We start from the raw sequence: 17,365 nt of genomic DNA on the forward strand, positions 1-17,365 counted from the left end.
TGAGATGAAGCTTTTATTCAATATAAGAATTCATAGACTGAAGATGAAATAGATCATAATAACATTAGTCAAGCCAACATACATATTGACAGCCAGAACCAGCACATTGCTCCTTCAGTTCTAGTGCAGAAGGCTATTTTACTCTAGAGGAAGATGAAGTCCCATGCCTTTTACGGGTCTTAAGGTATGAAATGCCTTTAATGTCATTGGTTTGAAACTGGCCCTAATGAGTAATGTCTGTCAGTTCTATCCATAAGACGTGCTCATCCTAGAGCCAAGCCTTTAATACCCACAAGAAAGAAGTCAAGAATAGAGTTATCTGGAAAACAAGCTGTCTCACTCATGCCTATACACCAAAAGACCAGAAATACCGGGCAGCTTAGCACTAAGGCTTGATCTAGGGAGACTGGAAATCTCTGCAATATTTCTATTGGGAAGAGTGGGGTTCAAGTACAAGGGATGTCAGTCCAGAGTTTCCCAGTAGCACTAAGAACTGCCACCTTTGAAAGAATGAATACACAAAACCCCATTGCTAAGAGCATCCCTGTCTTGTTTCAGTCATTGTAATTTTTCCATTCTGTCATTGCCCAATTATTTCCAGACATGATGTAACTATTTTGCCAGGGGATTTGGGAGTCAAAATGTTGCTGTTGTTGTCATCGTTATCCTGGGTGCCTGATTTTTCCAGACAAAATAAGCAGCTGAGGGCATTAGAGTGCCTCTGAGAGAGAAATAATCTGTAAGAACTGCCAGTGTGCTCCAAGAAAAACAAACAAATGGTAAAGGTCCAATTACATCTTCCCAAACTCCAGCTTATTTCCATGTGAAACGCTGTTTTCTTATTCAGACAATTAGTAGAAAAATGTTTCATCTGCTGTCCGATGTCATCACAGCATACAAAAATTTATTTCCATTCTAACACTGGGTTCAGGGCCACTACAGGACATTAAAGCTCAACTTGACTGGAAATAGGCCTTGGTTATAACCACTGGAAACTGGCCACAGATGTAGGTGTACAAGTGCTGTCTTCATTATTGACAGGTAAATCGATTACCTGAAGTTCTGAAGTTGTCTCACTAGAAAAAGCAACTCAGTCTTTATAGCGAATGCATATAACTATGGAAAAGCCCTACAAAGACAACATTTGGACTTTTACATGTTTTTCATGGATGGCACTGAATCTCTTCAAACCTAGTGTCCATCAATGCCACCTGGGAAAGTCAGTCTGCAGATCTGCCACTTTCCTGCTTAGTGCCTCAGGTAAAGTATATTTCACTGTGAACCTATAAATAATAAAGATGATGGTTGTCAGTTCAGTTCCATATACTGAAAAGCCACTGATGGGGATGATAGTTAAAAGGCTTCTTAAGCGACTTACTAAATGGAAGAAACAGCCAGTAGATGCATCACAAAGGGAACAGGTCTTGGGATTTTGATGCTGTCTCCTCTTAAGAGATTGTTTCTGTAGGTCAAGGCATAAACAGGGTGAAAGTGTCATTGATTTTATATACCTATTTTTTAAGCTACTCTGATTCTCGACTTGTCAATTTGGCATCAAAAATAAATCTAGAAAGTGAAGTTAAGAAAAAGTCATATACAGCATTTTATTCCAGCATTTTTATTTTTGTTCAACATTCGGACAGGGGATACTCTGGGTTTGATATGCTGAAACCTCAACATTACGCAAGTAGGTTTGGATTCCAAGCCAGCAGCTTGGTGAAATTGTTGAACTTTTAACCTAACGTATCTTCATGAAGAATGGATATTTGGAAAGAGTTCTGCTCAAGGATTTTGGGTTGTTTTCTGTGTGTATTTTTAAGTGGCATCCAGATAAAATATATTTTCTGGCTGCTGTAATATTTACAAGAGGAGATTTTACACCAACACTGAAAGCTAGTTTCAGAGCCATGACTTACTGCTTTAGGTTTTAGGGCTGCTAAGTGCTTCATGACATTAGGGTGAATCAGGCCTCATGTACATTAAGGTCAAATCCCACAGAGCTGATGCTCTGTGTGACACAAGTAGTGATCAATTATAAGGGTCTGAAAAGAAAGTGCTACCTAAAACCAGCCACCTTCCTTGCGTGGTCAAGGCTCTTGGCCAACATGTTGCAAAGAGTGCAGTAAAAGGAGGGACAGGGAGAACCCCCCTAAAATACCCAAATGCGAGGATCTTCTCTACAAAGCAATGCAGATCCACGTAGTCTAGAGCATATGGTACACAAACGTGTGGTGTCTGTGCCAATCGCTACCAAGTCTATTCTACTCGCTTCTCTGGGCTGCCAATAGCAAGTTCTAGTCTCCCGGATTCTTACAGCAAGAGGTCATGAACACATCAAGGCCTTTAGTGTTCACAATTAAGAAAAGTTTAAGTACTGACGTATATCTAGGGAAGACTTCCTAGAACTGTAACTGACCAACACACTGTTCACCCCCAAGGATAAGTCATTTGCTTAAAAGTATGCTCAGATATCCAAAGAAAACTGCAAAGAAGCTGCATACAGCAGATGTTTGGGTAGTCATCTCTGGACTTCTAAGTATTTACAGCAAGTTAATAGCCTGCCTGAAGATACAGCAAGTTCTTTCAGCTTCTGAGCCCAAGCTACTTGCATCTTGTTGACAAAAATTTGAACACACTCCACAGAAAACTAGACTGCAGGATAAAATTCCCTCAGCACCCCACTACAGCTGCATGCTAAAAGAAAAAAAAAGCAACAAAAAAACTCAACCCTGTTTCTAAACAGCTACTTGGTCTGTGTACATAGTCCTTAGATTTGATTCAAAAAGAAGGCCCATTGTATACAAATAGAACAGAAGTCTACCCTCTATTAGAGAAGGAATATCTTCTTTATCCCCTTAGGGCTGCAAACATCATTATTATACCCAGTGATGTACGTCTTAGCAGAACATGTGCCAATATCACTGCTTGCTGTCTCTAGTTCTGTACAACACTGATTTATTTGATAGATTGTGTAGGACTTTATCCAAAACATCACCTGCTGCAATTCATTTTGTCTCACATTTTGGAAGCATATTTAAAACTTACTTGAATCTTACATCTTATATTTTAAATTTATGGGTGGAATACATACAAATAAAGACAGTAAGTAAGCAGTCATACATTGCTTCCTACAACAAGTTCAGGTCTTGACTCTGCTGTCCTGGTCAAGCCAGGACATTTATAAGATAAATGAACGTTATGTAAGAACATCTCCTACTGCAAGAAAGACTGAAATTGCTGTTATCCCCCTTTCCTACTTGCTGTAGAGAAGACACAGCCAACCAGTACCAAAACCTTTCCAGTCACAAGAAGTAGCAGCAGCATTTGACCCTCCCCCTGCCCAGAAACCCAATTAAACAAGGAAGCCCTCTCAGTTTTCACTCACCACTTTGCACCTACCTCCCAGCAAAACATCAGAAGCTCTGAAACATCAAGACCAACTATGTATTTGGACTAGATGGCAAGTCCAAGCAGAAATACGTTATATGTAACCCAGCAATTTGCATGCAGGCTGCCAGCCTATCACTAATTTTTAACTACCGGCTGTTGGACCAGTAAATATGAGATGAAAACGGAACTAACACTACTGAATCCCTGTGCTTTACCTTTTCCTCCCCCCAAACCCCCATAGCCAATCATATTACAAGCTAGGGTCTACTGCACTGCAGTGGTACCTGGCGGTGCTTAAAACAGAGAAAATTGTACAGAGAAGTGGTTCCCTCTCCAAATCTCAGGAAAGAATATAAACTAGCAGATGTATAACAAACACTGAGCCCACAGCACTGAGACCCTCTTCAAGGTGACCTCTTCCCTAGTGCTTGTTCTGTCCATACCCTAACATCAGTCAAATGTAGCCTGTAAGAAGCATGACTACTGCCCAGGAAATGTTCTTTGTGCTGGGTTTACAGTGTTATCAGCTATTAATCACAAAAAGCTCAACTGGGATAACCCCAGAATTAAACACATTAAGCAACACCAGTCTAGAGAGGGGAGTTGGTGTGGGAAATAGTTTTAAGGAACGTTATTTTGTTTCCAAGAAAAAAACGGTGCTTTAGACAAGAACAAGTCCACAAGGTCTTAGAATATCCTGTTCATGCTGAGATTTCAAACACAGGCAAAAATTTTCTACATTTTTCAGAGGTCATGCATGATAAGGAAACAATTCATGTCCTACAGGGCCCACTAACAGCAGAACTAACTCTCTTTAATTCCCAGAGCACATTTCATATCCATATCAATATTGCAAGACATATACCCAGCATCTACTGGAATACTCTTACAGTGATAGTTTCTCTTCATTTAAATTGCAATAGTATGACTACATGGCAAACAGTTCTCAATCATCAAATCCCAGCATAATGACTACCAAGTCACCTGTTTCTCAGAAAGCTGCTTATAGAAGCGTGCTCCAAGGAAGTGATTTTCCCAGCACCTCAGCAACCTCCATGCGAAAAAGGATAAAACATAACATTGCCTAAATGAAAAAAAAAAAAAAACAACCCCAAAACAAAAAACCAAACCAAGCAACCAACCAACCAAACAAAAAAACCAACCAAAAAACTTTAGTACTGGGACTGAATCCACCTTGAGAAGCAGTTTTGTCTCATTCATTTAATAGAGAGGAACTGACACTGGGAATATCTTGGAAATGAGATCTCTGCCCCTTCTAACCAACCACTCCACACCAAATAAAGCATTTCTCTAAATTGGAAGGAGTGTCTCTAAGGACCAAAATTTGAGTTTCTAAATAACTGCTTAGAGGGAAACCACTTATCACAGGAAATGAAACAAAGGGCAAGAGGAAAGATCAGTTTTCTAGCTGGAAGGATGCTGTGCTCTGTGGGAGTACTATAGCAAGTCTCGTGCTGTGGAAGGACCGTGGTGTGGAGGTAATGCCAGTGGGTCAACCACCCAATAGTTCAGTCACAAAAATAAATTTATGCCTTTGTATTCAGTTCTTCAAATGTTTAGGCTTGGGTTACTCCAGAGGAAATCTCTTTCTTATCAGGTACTAAGCGTCTTATATTCGGTAAAGCAAATTATTTCACACCTTTGCCAGGGAATCCCCCAAAAGTCATATTTATGAGGCAAAGTCAGCAGGAAAAGCAAAAAGGAAGAAAAAAAAACAAACTAAAAAACATTTTATCCTTTTCTTCAGAAAGATATTGGAAGGTATACTCAAAATTCTGTTTGGCTTATCAAGGCATAAATTCCAGGGTGAACATACTATTTGAATTAGGTTATAGAGACTTTACAAGTGCCTTTCACTCCTCAGATGAGTGAACAACATATGTTCCCTATATGGTTTCCTCTCCATGGGTATAACAGACTCCTATTAATTCCGACAGAAACACATAACCTCGTAGAACAAGAGACCAACTCTTCCAAACAGAACTCAGACTCAGTTCATTTCTGGTGAAATGTCCCTTGCTGGAATTGTGCCAAGTGGGCACCTGAGATTTTTTTTTTTTTTAAGTCCTCAAAATATTTTATTTTCTCCAAAGGCCTTTTGAGACAATTTTAGCAAAGTCAAAGTAGAGCATCCAAATCATCATTTCCTGACTCCTGGGGAATGTATTCCAAGTCACATACAAACTTATGTAGGCACTAGTATGAATGCCTCTTTTTAACTGCATTCACTCATGCAATTTCTATCATTAAAAAAGGAAAAGAAAATCCAACAGTGCTAGGAGCAGAGCTGGTAGAGAAACTTTCTTCTTTTAATAATTGAGATTTAAAATGAATGGTTAGATTGAAGATAAAACACCTTTTCAACTGGGCTGTAAAAATGTTTTCTTCACTCCACTTCAAGAAGTGGGCAATGCAGCGAGGCAGAAAGATAAATCTAAATTGGAGGCAATACTTCACACTGGAACGTGAAACTGTACATGTACTTGGTTAGTGTTGCACAGACCTCTTCCAGGCTGGTTGTACTCAAAAAAGGTTTAGTTTTCATCCTTAATCCTAACCCTGCGAAAGTGTCTGACGACAGATTCAGAAAAGCAACATATGCTGTATGTCAGTAGTAGTTTCATGCTTCAGCTACACTTCCACGCTTCCCATTAAACCTTCCTTGCCCAGGAATACTCTTCCATGCTGCTCATAACAGCTCAAGCAGCTTGCCTCAAATCGGAAAGAAAGTGAGGGCAGGGTTGTCATTGCTTCTGACACCACTAAGCAGAAGCTGCTCTCAAGCTGTGCAGAAAGTCAAAGCTTCCCTGTCTCTTTGGGAGCTGAGCGAAGCCTCTGCACCCTTACCAGACAGTGCCAGAGTGCGGAGTTGTGCATCATGGACAGCACTGCAATTACTTTCATCTCTCTCCATCCTGTGCCCCCATCACCACCATCAGCAGAGACCTAGATGTAGTTTGCTCACTGTTCCTCCTCCCTCATTGATTTTTCAACGCATCACAGAGCAGCAGTAGATAAGCAGCACTCACTCTGGAGAGGATAATTAACACAAGACGTACAGGGGAAACTGACTTTAGATGCAGACTTTCTCCCTCACTGATTGAAGAATTTGTTGGGATATGCCAGTGTTCTGCATGTCTCTTAGTTGGTTTCAAAGGAACATTTTATGTTCTTTTCTTACTTCTGTTAACAGATTCTCCAGCTATAGCTTTGGAGCCCATCAAACAAAATGCTTTTCACCTGCCTACCACTTCGGAGACAACCCCATGGAAATAAGCTAATGCCAGCACGCCGACATTCAGGAGCTGCTCAACAACCACATAAGCTGTTCAGCATCAGCCATCCACAAATAACATACATGTATTCACAACCCAAGGCACTGTCAGACAGTTGGTGAATAATAAAACAACGTCCTCCTGTTCTGCTGGTCAGTTATGCTCCCACAGGTAACTCGTGAATAAACATGTTAAAAATGGATAACAGGTTTAGCTGGTAGAACATATGCTTTAAGCTCAACTACTGAAATATGAGTCAAAATTCTAAGCGGCGAAAGCTGCTTGGTCATACACTCCTGGTTTTCAGTGCAAAGTGTTTCTACACAGTGAATGTTTCCAGGCTCAGAAAACCAAACACACACATCCCAATGCAGTTCTAAAATAGAAAATCAGAACACTTTCATGAAAGTTTTCCTTTCTTCCCTATCTGAAAATAATGAAACAGCCTCAGTCCAGACTTCTGCCCCCTCTTTCAAACTCCACTGACTGCAACTGTGGCAAATACTCCACCTTAGTTCAAGCTCTCTATCCCCTCTAGATAAAGCAAAAGCGAGAGCATTTGCAACCAGGCCAAGGAATTCCCTTCCACCAGCTTTATTAGAATATTGAGAGCACAGGTGTTTGCAACACCTCTTTCCTACCTTCTTCCAGCCAAGGAAGTAGTTCAGTAAGGAGATTTAAAGATAGAGGACCTCAAACAAAGCTTTACTATGGTCCACATAGATATAGATATCTATCTCCTTTCCTTGTCCTCGTTCCCACCACCAAACAGACCGAAAAGCCCACAACGTCTTGATAAACACACCAAAAGTAGCTGGGGATGTAAGTATTAAAACATGTACAACAAGTTTATTTTATGCTGGTTTGTTTTATGGCTCCCCTCCAGTATTTTGGATGCACAGCCCCACTAGGGTCACAGTGCTAAAATTTTCCTTAAACAAGTCCCACTCAAAGTTCCAGGCCTGTTTTTCTCTCTCCACACCACCTGCATCCCAACGCTCCTTAAAGAAAATAGAATTTATCCAGTGCAGAAAAGAATAATGATGTGTATGTACATCCCTCTGTACTGAGTCATCTCACAGCTTGGCCGTGCTACACCACGGCCGTGCATATGCCTTCCTTCATCAGTGCAGTTTCCCAAGCAGTATGTGGGGAGGGGATCTGTACAAAACTGCAAAGGTGACTATGACTAATCACTTTGGCTCATCAGATCCAAAAGTTGGTAGGGATGCAATTTGAGAGTTTTGAAACAAGCTCAGCAGAATAGATGGAGTATCTCGGTCCCCTCAAAGCCTGAGTGAGATGAGGTCAGGGTTCCCTCAAGTATCCCACAATGGCTTTACACATAAAGAGCCCTATCTCACAAGGCTCCGAATCCCCATTTTATGTTTCAATCCATATTTTTCCAGTCAGAGGACATTAGAATCCCAAACCACACATTTTATTCTCCAAAAGGTAGAAAAAGTTACAAGTCCACATCTTTTTACCAGGCAGTACAGGTTAATCTATATGAAATATGGGGAACAAAAGGAAAAGAAAAAAAAAGTTGAAGGGAAAACAAAAAATGAAAGCATTGCCTTTAGCCTCACTGAAGAAAATCTATATGTCTTTCTCAAGGAACGATGCTTCTTTCATGCACTTACAAAGAGCATTTTCTTTCTTTGCAAACACTGCAGCGTAAAACTAAAAACAATCCCCAGATTAACAAGAAAGATGACAGGTTTTCTTTATGAGGCAGACCAAACAATTCTTGGAGCAGGTAGCAGTTGAGTGAGCCATGACGCACCTTTCTTCAGAAGTTGATAAATGAGTTCTGAGCAACTAGTAAAGGCAGAAAGAAAAGGAAAGTGTGAAATGATGAGCCAAAATACACCCTTTAAGAAAAAGTTACACTTTTGGTCTGCAAGGGGAGTTAAAGAGGATATTTAAAAGCAATGTGTACTACCAAGAATCTTTTCCAGAGAAGGCCCAACTTCCTGGCCCCAGAAGCCACGTGCTAAAAGCTTTCACGTGGTCAAGAACCAAAAGACACACACCACACACTTTGTGGAGCTGAGGAAAGGGAAAGCACTAGGAAGTGGTTCCCAGGCTGGTTGTGACAATAAATCCTCATGACTCCTGCTGCTGTTTTTGAGATAGGGCTGAGCCAGGCAGGTGGCCGGCTCTTAAGAAAGTGCTGCAATATTGATCTCAGCAGTTAAGGTTCGAAGGGGCCTCTTGAGAGCATCTAGTCCAACCCCCCTGCTCAAGCAGGGTCAGCTAGAGCAGGTTGCCCAGGACTGTGTCCATTTGCATTTTGAGTATTTCCAAGGATGGAGTCACAACTTCTCTGGGCAACTTGTGCCAGTGTTCAGTCACACTCACAGAGAAACAATTATTGTGTTCAGATGGAATTCGCTGTGCTTCAACTTATTGCCTCTCATCCTGTCACTGGGCACCACTGAAAAGAATGCACCTTTCTTAAGCAAAGAGTGAAACTTCTCAAAAGTCCTCTTACCAGCAAAGCCCCTGCTCTGTGTAAGCATTTAGGGGACTTACATCTGTGTGCAGATCTGGATTGGTTGAATGACAAGAGAATATTGCAGAGATTCTCTTATGAGCCAACGTCTGCTAATTAAAGACAAGAACAAGCTGCAGAACAAAGATACATGCATTGAAGAGGTATGTTAGAAATAAACACACCAGTACTTTTTCCCATAAATCCAATTCATTATAGATTCTCACACCACAAAAATTCACAGACAGGATATCAACTGCCCAAAAAAAAGACTCCTCCTATTTGTAGAAGGTGAGTCTTCACAGATTGCTACTCCACTGCATTAGGCATCTGCCCCATCCTTTCTCAAAACTACATGTTAACGACAACATAATTTTGTCATTAATATTAAAAGTTGTGATTCCCCAGACAATTTAGTACTGATAGAAGCAGCATTAAATAAAAGCTCTTGACTGGTAATGCTTATCAAGCTTTGTTAATGACAAAACTGTCATTAATATTAAAAGCTGTGGTTCCCCAGATAATTTAACAAATAGAGGCAGGCTTAAAGAAAAGCTCTTGAGTGTTAACACTTATCAAACTACTGTTCCCAGTTCTAATACCATTCGCAGGATAGACACTGCTCCTGCATTAACACAAGCTGTGACAGTGACAAACACAACGGACCTGTATGTCTACTGGTTCCTATACCAGGTAATAGCAATGGTCTTAGTGCCTGCTCCAAGACATTCCCTAGACGTGATAGTCTACAGTCTTATTACTTCATTGCTTGGGAATAAGTCTTTGTAACTGGAGATGATCCAAAATAATAAAAAAATAAAAATAAAAAAACAAACCAAAACAAAACCCAACAACTTGGATTTGAATTCAAATTCTCTAGAAATGTAGGGCTTTGCAGAATTGTTCCCTTTGTGTGCCTCAGCTGCTTGAACTGAAGTCAGTGGATGTTTGACTGATTGACCACTGATTTCTGTGGGAACAGGATGGGATTTTAGCCACAGCAGGACTGCTAACCACTACCATCTAGTATTTGCCCTTCAGAAGCTCTTCAGGGCAAATGCTTAGAAAGTAGCTGAATTCAGTTTTGTAAGCAAAACCCCAGGAAAACCCTTTCCCAGAGGTCAAGCCCTGATCCCTGAGGCCTGGGTGCAAGCTCTCTGGCAGAACTTCTCCTGAGCTTGTTGTGTGGAAGATAAGGAATCTGAATGATTTCCTGCTCAGCAGCATGTAGCTCCCCAAACATCTGACAGTTTATGTGCTAGGGACTGTCTCCACAGAAACTTGGCTAGAGAGATCAGGATGCTGAAAATTACAGCTTTGCAGTAGCAAACAGCTCATCTTCACTCCCTCATATTCTCCATCCTGTACTACTTTCTAACTGTATTCTCTTGCCTGTGGCTCTCCCAAAGCAGGCCAGGTACTGCACATCTCCTCCCAACCAGGTCTGAAGGAAAGGGTATTAACTCCCACACCAATGCACCAGTGCTGCAGATAAAGCCGCTCCCCATAAATCCTGAAATCAAACACACTCCCCAGTTCACCAATCACGTGCCAAACGAGCATACACTTGCCACCCTCCTGCGCCGCATATATTATCTATCAGATAAGCCTCTGATAGAGCCCTCAGGTGATGTCTTTTTCATAACCATTTCAAAATCAGAAGGGCTTCCCCTCAAGACAGCTTGATTATTTTCTCTAAAGACATAATAGGGAAAAAAAGAAAAGCAACCCTTACATTTCAGGTTACCCTAAAATAGGGCTGCGTGTATGCCTATGCCAGAAAAACAATGTAGCCCCCAAGGACTACAACCCGGGTGTTCTCTCCCTTCAGGCACTCCTTTACCATGCAGCTGCTTGGTCTCTTCAGGACACTCATCTGCTAGACTACACCCAGGAGATGCTGTGAGTAAGATTCCTTTCAGCAAAATTGCCCAGTCTCCCCTGGGGCCAGGCCTATCACATGCAGTAGCTGAGCTTATCCAGCCACGTCCAAGTTGTAGCCTCATGGAATTAGTCCCTGAAGAGCAAGAAGGATTCAGTACCACACAGTTCTAAAGGCTTACCTGAAATGATGCCTCCAAAAGACAGCTAGCCTGGCCTCTCCAAGTCGTATGTGGCCCTTCAGGGCATTCATTCAAAACAGGGATTAATTGAAGAGAACATCTCCATTAGTTGATGCTTTTTCTGTTCAACTGCAGGCCGTAAAAGGAACATTTTACTATTTAGAGGAAATGCAGGAAATCCTCTCTCTAAATGCACTGATCTTATCAGTCTGCTTTGCAGCCTAGCCGCCTTCACCACTGTTGCTTATAAGAAGAGGGCTATACATATAATCTGCAAACTTCACTTGCCATGTGTGTACAAGACACACTTGAATTTCAATAAATAGAATTTAATTTTAAAGAGAGTTTGTCCCTTCCCATCAAGAGCAGATTTTCACAAAACTATCCAGCTTCCACTTCAGTGCAAAATAGGAAGCAAATTTCCAAAGAGTACTGCTTATTGAAAAGATATGGTTAAAAGGAGAAAGAACTTCTTGAAATAGAAAAAAATAATTTGGAAAAGAAGCAAGCTATTTTAGTGTTGGGAATTCTAGAGATGCCTTTTGAGATTTTTTATTTAAAAAAAAAAAAAGAAAAAGCAAAGACCCCTTTCACCAATATCTCTTCCCATTCTACTGAACCCAAAAGAATAGGATAAAGAAAAGAATGTAGAAAAAAATCTATCACGGTTGATTGAATAGTATTCAGCAGCATAAAAAAAAAACAAAAGGAAGAAGGAATCAGTTACAAATAAATACACATTTCTAGGGTGATTTATCACAAATTTTGAAACATCCAGCTCTCATAAGAACGTGGAAACATTTGGGAAACTATGTTTTCTTCAAAATCTGGCAATTCTGAGAACAGACCTTTTAATGGGAAAATCTTAATGGAAAAATTTGCACGAGACATACTGGGCTCTTTCGAAAGTCTAACTACCAGTATCTGTAAGGGAGATGAACGCTTACCAAGATCTAGCCTGTCTTCTCAGAATAGTCACTCAAACAGCCACGTGATTATCCTCTCCAGCTTCAACACCTGTAGGCTATTGCCAGCTGCGATCCTTCAGCAACAGCAATCATTTGGCTGCCAAGTTTGGTCAGGAATATGGAGTCCTGCTTTACCCCTGGGCTGCCTCATCCACTCTGAACTGGTAGTATAGCACAACAGTGGGAGACTATTCTAACAAGACCCACTGGGCTAGTTGCCTTGTGCCATAACGTACAGGGGGAAAAGCAACAGCAGATCCCCATCTGACTTGCTGGACTAGTGTGTGAAGCATGGATAGCAACTCAGCAATCAAGGATGCCTTCTTTTGCTGAGCAATTCTGAATGGTACAATGCTTGGGGGGAAAAAACGTTTTAAAAAAATCACACATACATATGAATGCCCTATATCAATCACTGCCGAAGGGACAGCAGAGCGGGAATGTCCAACTGTGTCCACAACCTGACATGTTCCCTCTTAGATCTGCTCAAACCTTCTCACTCTTCAATTCCCATTTCAAAAAAACCAAGTAATACAAAAAAGAAACAACCCACAATTTTAAGGCACACGTAGAAGGTACTGCAGATTGGAACACAGGAAGGTAAGTGGCACCGTGCAGTGATAAGAAGATAAAAGCAACTCCGGAGGATATTACCATGTGTTATCTGGGCAACAAGTGAATACAAGCTGGAAGCATGAAGGATGTGAAAGAAGGCAGTGTAAAACTCTGGCTTCAGATTTGTTTGGCTTCCATCAGCCTCAGCGAGACTTACCCTCACAAATCTGACAGACAATCTTATGAACTATAAAGCTGAAAGGGTTGTACCAATCAGTTAGTCTGACCTAATGCATAGCACAGGCCACAGGATTGCCATAAATTAATTCCTCCCTGAAGTAGACTATAACTTTTCAATAGGCATCTCATTTGATTTAAAGATTTCCAGCAGCAGAAAAATCTACCACAACCCTCAGTTTAGTCTCTCTCATTTTAGAAATTTGCGCGTCATCTGCCAAGTTTCAATTCCCAGAGCCTGGGCCCTGACTTAGTTTTCCCAGATTGAAGAACACTACCATCAAATGTTCTCTGTACTGCTAATTATAAATGGTGATCAACAAGTCACCTTTTAAGCACCTCTATAAATAATTACAGGATAAGCTTTTGAGACTCATCCATCAAAATACATGGGATTAATCAATGTTAAATTCCATAACCTTCCATTTACTACCTTTGCAGCCATCTGTCGCATGCATAACAGTCACTTGAAAAACAGCAAGCTCTTGGGTCGAAAGGGTTATTCAAGTTTAAAACAGAAAAAGTTACGTCTCATGGCAACCTGGCAAGACACAAGGATATCACAATAGAGGTATGAAGAGAATGATGGTCTGCTTAAGATCATAAAGCAAGTAAGCGGCACAGCCCAGAGTAATGCCAGTTAATTCTGATTTTAAATCCTGGTCCTCGTTCACAATGCCATCTTCCTGCACAACACAAGACAGAAGCTATTCTAAAAACAAAACAAAACACCACATCCTGAAATCTCTCCATATTTAGAGCTAGGTTTTTGAGCTATTTGCATGCAACTGAAAGTAATATAGAAAAAATCTTGGGCTCTGCATAATAGTATCCTTCCTGATTATTTTGAGGCATAGAAAACATACCAAGTAAATGAAACTCTTAGGCTTGCATCCACAACAGGCCCACTCACAGATTCTTGTTCTTTTGCAACTTCAGAGGTGCTTGACAAGACCAGTCTCAGCAGCCTACTGAGGCTTTACTATTGATTTGATTTCTAAGAACTAAGTAGTCAACAAATTCTCTCAGTTCCAGTTGTAAGTCTGTCCCACAAATTCCAGTTTGCTAATGTAAACACCATTAAAAAAAACCCCAACTTTAAAAACAAAATATTTGAAAGTCAGTTTCCCTTCTTTACTAGCTGCCAAGAGCAGAGTTCAGGGCTCTGTGCTTCTCAAGTTGATGAAATCATTAACACCTACAGCAGCGTCAGGAATGTAACTCTGCCCTCAGGACTCGGTAAGTAATAAGAAACCGGTGTCAGTTTCACCTTTAAAAACCAGTTCCAAGTAATAAATTTCCAATTTCAGATCCGGATAGAAACCCAGCCCAAGCAGCACAGTAGAGGCACAACTCAGAGGATTTTGTTCAAAAAGTATCAACACCGTGCCAGCAAGATGCTCACGAAAACGCCTACCATAAAACCACACCTTGCTGCAAAACGCATCCAGCAGAGCGTGTGGAGAGTTACTACACAAAACAGTGCACAATACTCACAGCACAGAAAACTTGATTCATTTTCCCTTTAGCCAGCCACTTTCTTGCTACAGATGCCAGACCAAGACTTAGGGAGACCTTGTGTGGCAACATCAGGCAGCAGTCAGCCAGTCTAGAAGCTAGAGAGTCAGTGTGAATTAGAGAGTCTGTATGCATTTAGCAACTTCAGAAAAGGACCCCCTTTATATTCATGACAACACAGTTCTGTCTTCACTGCTACAAGGGGTATTACAGAGGAGGCATTAGCAGCTGCTCCTTGGAAGAGTCAAGGTCTTCTAATAGGATAAAAGTGGGGTGCAACCCTCTTTCCAGCAACGCGAGTCTCAAGTGCCCCACAGCATGTAGCGATAGCTTTGTCGTGGCTCATCTTCCTCCTCCCGAACACAGCACACCAGACACCATCTTATACAAGTTGTACGTGCCCCTTTCCATTTCAGGGGGGGAGGGAGCCATGACTGGAAGTTCAATATTATCCTCATGCCATTAATTTATTTAGGTCTGCTAAGAAAAGCACAGCTGGCTTTCTAGTGCATCAAACCACTTAAACGAATGCTTCCCTGACCGTGACCTCCCATCCGTGCCCTCTGGGCTTTAGGGCTGGAGCAAGAGATGCTACATGGCCTCCTCTCTGCTACTCTTGTGTTCCTTGGCTGAATTCACTCTTGTGTTATAAGGCATAGGGGAAAATAAATACCACAGTGATAAGCTGCCAGTGATTCTGTATACATTTCAAGCTCAAGGAAAACTCCCTCTGTATCTTTCATCACGTTAAGATGGGATGCTCAGAGCACCCTGACATGTCAGATGTCCTGCAAGTTGCTGCATATATTAATGTACTTCTTTTGACACCAGTGCTATGTTTTGTTCCTCCCCATAAACATATGTCAGATACCTTTCCTGAAAACACTCCCTCTGATGCGTGGTCCAGTGCACTGTTGGTACTATATGCCAATCCTCCTGTAAAATTCACTTCCTTGTGTCCTACCAATAGCCCAAGAGTCCAGGATTCTCAGTCATTTCCTGTCCCTTGGATTAGCATCCAACGATGTCCTGTTTACATTTCAGGGCTGTGGTGGAAATAAACACCATAATGTCAGGACATTCCATCAGCAGGATTCCAGCGCAACCATGCTGGGTTACAAGCAGGATGCTGAACCAAGTATGGTCTGTCCTTTTATTTTATCTTCTTTCCTCTTCCTTATACTTCCATTACCTAACCAAAATACCAGAGGGCGCCTTCTAGTGAGTCAGTTCATGCAAGTAGTGAACACACTGGAAGGGCCTTTACAATCACGAAGTTGCTAAATCAAGGGAATTGGCGAGTCAGCAAATAAACACAACAAGCGAGGAAGGGATACTGGATCACAAAAAGGATTTTATCTCTTTAGTAAACAGAATTTCAAACCAACATAATCATCCCTCCATCCAGCAGATGATAAAATTGAGACACGGACAAGGCAAAGCCATTTCCTAGTTTGATGGTTGTAAGGACTAAATTCTTCTGTCAACTGCAATAGCAGTAAAACTAAAGATAGGACAAAATTAATTTATTTCAATTATTCTTAATTGTATTTCACCTACTTAAAAGCAATACTTGAATAATCAGAGGAGACATCACAAATGCATCTGCTATTAAATCTCAGCCAAGAGAGACCTCTTTTTGAGTAGGTTATAAAATTTCCAGAGTAGAAAACAGCCTGTTAGCAAATAGGGTATCCTGTGGTATGACTAGAAACTCTCTATTTCTCACCCCAGCAATGTACGAACAAATACTGTCTTCTCCATTCCAACCAGAATATTAAATGTAAATATTATGAAGAAGGATATCTTAAGACACACAAACTGAATGGCTACCAAGGACAGGCTGGAATGCTCCGAAGGCAATGTTTTTTTATGATGCACTGGATCTCTCAGAATGAGAGAAAGCAAAGAAGGGAAAGATATACCAAGCTTGTATACTCTATTTGTTCCACTGCAAAATCACTGTGCTGGACAATATTTTGTTGAGTGGTCAGTTCAATCTAAATTTCAAGTGTTGCCATTTTATGCACAGTAAAGCTATTGTAAAAGTATTGATCCTTGAGGGAATATAACTGGAAACCAGAAGACTGTGCCGTTGGAATGAATGCTTACTGTTTGGGGCTGAATTGGCATGGAAATGGCTCCCTAGCACTTGCATAAGACTCTCATGCCCAGGTTGCAACCCAGGCTAAAGCTGTCTTTAAGGCAGTTCTGTACAATGCTTTAGTCCCACAGGTATCTCATTTACTAAGACTGATAGCCCTGAAGACTATGTGGAAACTCCAGCAAGTGTGATGAGAGCTGCAATCTACCCCCTAAATAGAGCAAAGGAGATAAGAGCCGTGCCCCAAGCTTGCAACAGTCTCCTTCCCCACTTGAAGGTGTCAGTTATTAGCTACCATTCATCAAGTGGACTAAACCTGCCAGGTGCCTCGATGTGACAAGGACAGCTTTGAGAATCTGCCTCAGGTGCCACAATGCCACGTAGAACATTTTCTGTTCTGTGAAATTTGTTTCAAAAGAAATGTATGGAAGCCTAAGCCTCACCACATGTAGACCATGATGCAAGACTCACCTTTCTGTCCAATGCATAACGTGAACTGTAGACTCAGAACCCCCTGGTGCTTTTGCATGAGCTGCATTTTTCTTTCTCCCTGTCCCTGAAGTTTACAAGCACATTGTTGGAGGCAGGTAGGGAGTATTGGTACTTTTGCTCCCTCTGTTTGGGAAGCCGTTGATTTAAACCATGTGCACACAGTGAAATCTCAACAAGGACTTTATACATGCATGTAACGATGTGACAGCTGCTGGCGATCAATGGAAAAAAAAAAAAAAAGAGGG

At 41.2% G+C, this 17,365-nt stretch overlaps 1 protein-coding gene across 5 annotated transcripts in view; it reads right to left on the reverse strand.

Annotated features, from left to right (window-relative positions):
* DAAM2 (dishevelled associated activator of morphogenesis 2) overlaps window positions 1-17,365 on the reverse strand; it is a 217,256-nt gene that overhangs the window by 136,767 nt on the left and 63,124 nt on the right. Inside the window, exon 1 of one of the 5 annotated variants that reach the window (XM_054194895.1) lies at window positions 11,247-11,368. The exons of the other annotated variants lie outside the window; for them this stretch is intronic. The gene's annotated coding sequence lies outside the window, so the exon portion shown is untranslated. Of the gene's footprint in view, window positions 1-11,246; window positions 11,369-17,365 lie in introns of those variants that run through there. 5 annotated transcript variants of the gene reach the window in all.

The sequence above is a fragment of the Rissa tridactyla genome, chromosome 3 (assembly GCF_028500815.1).
Source record: "Rissa tridactyla isolate bRisTri1 chromosome 3, bRisTri1.patW.cur.20221130, whole genome shotgun sequence".
NCBI classification, from domain to species: domain Eukaryota; kingdom Metazoa; phylum Chordata; class Aves; order Charadriiformes; family Laridae; genus Rissa; species Rissa tridactyla.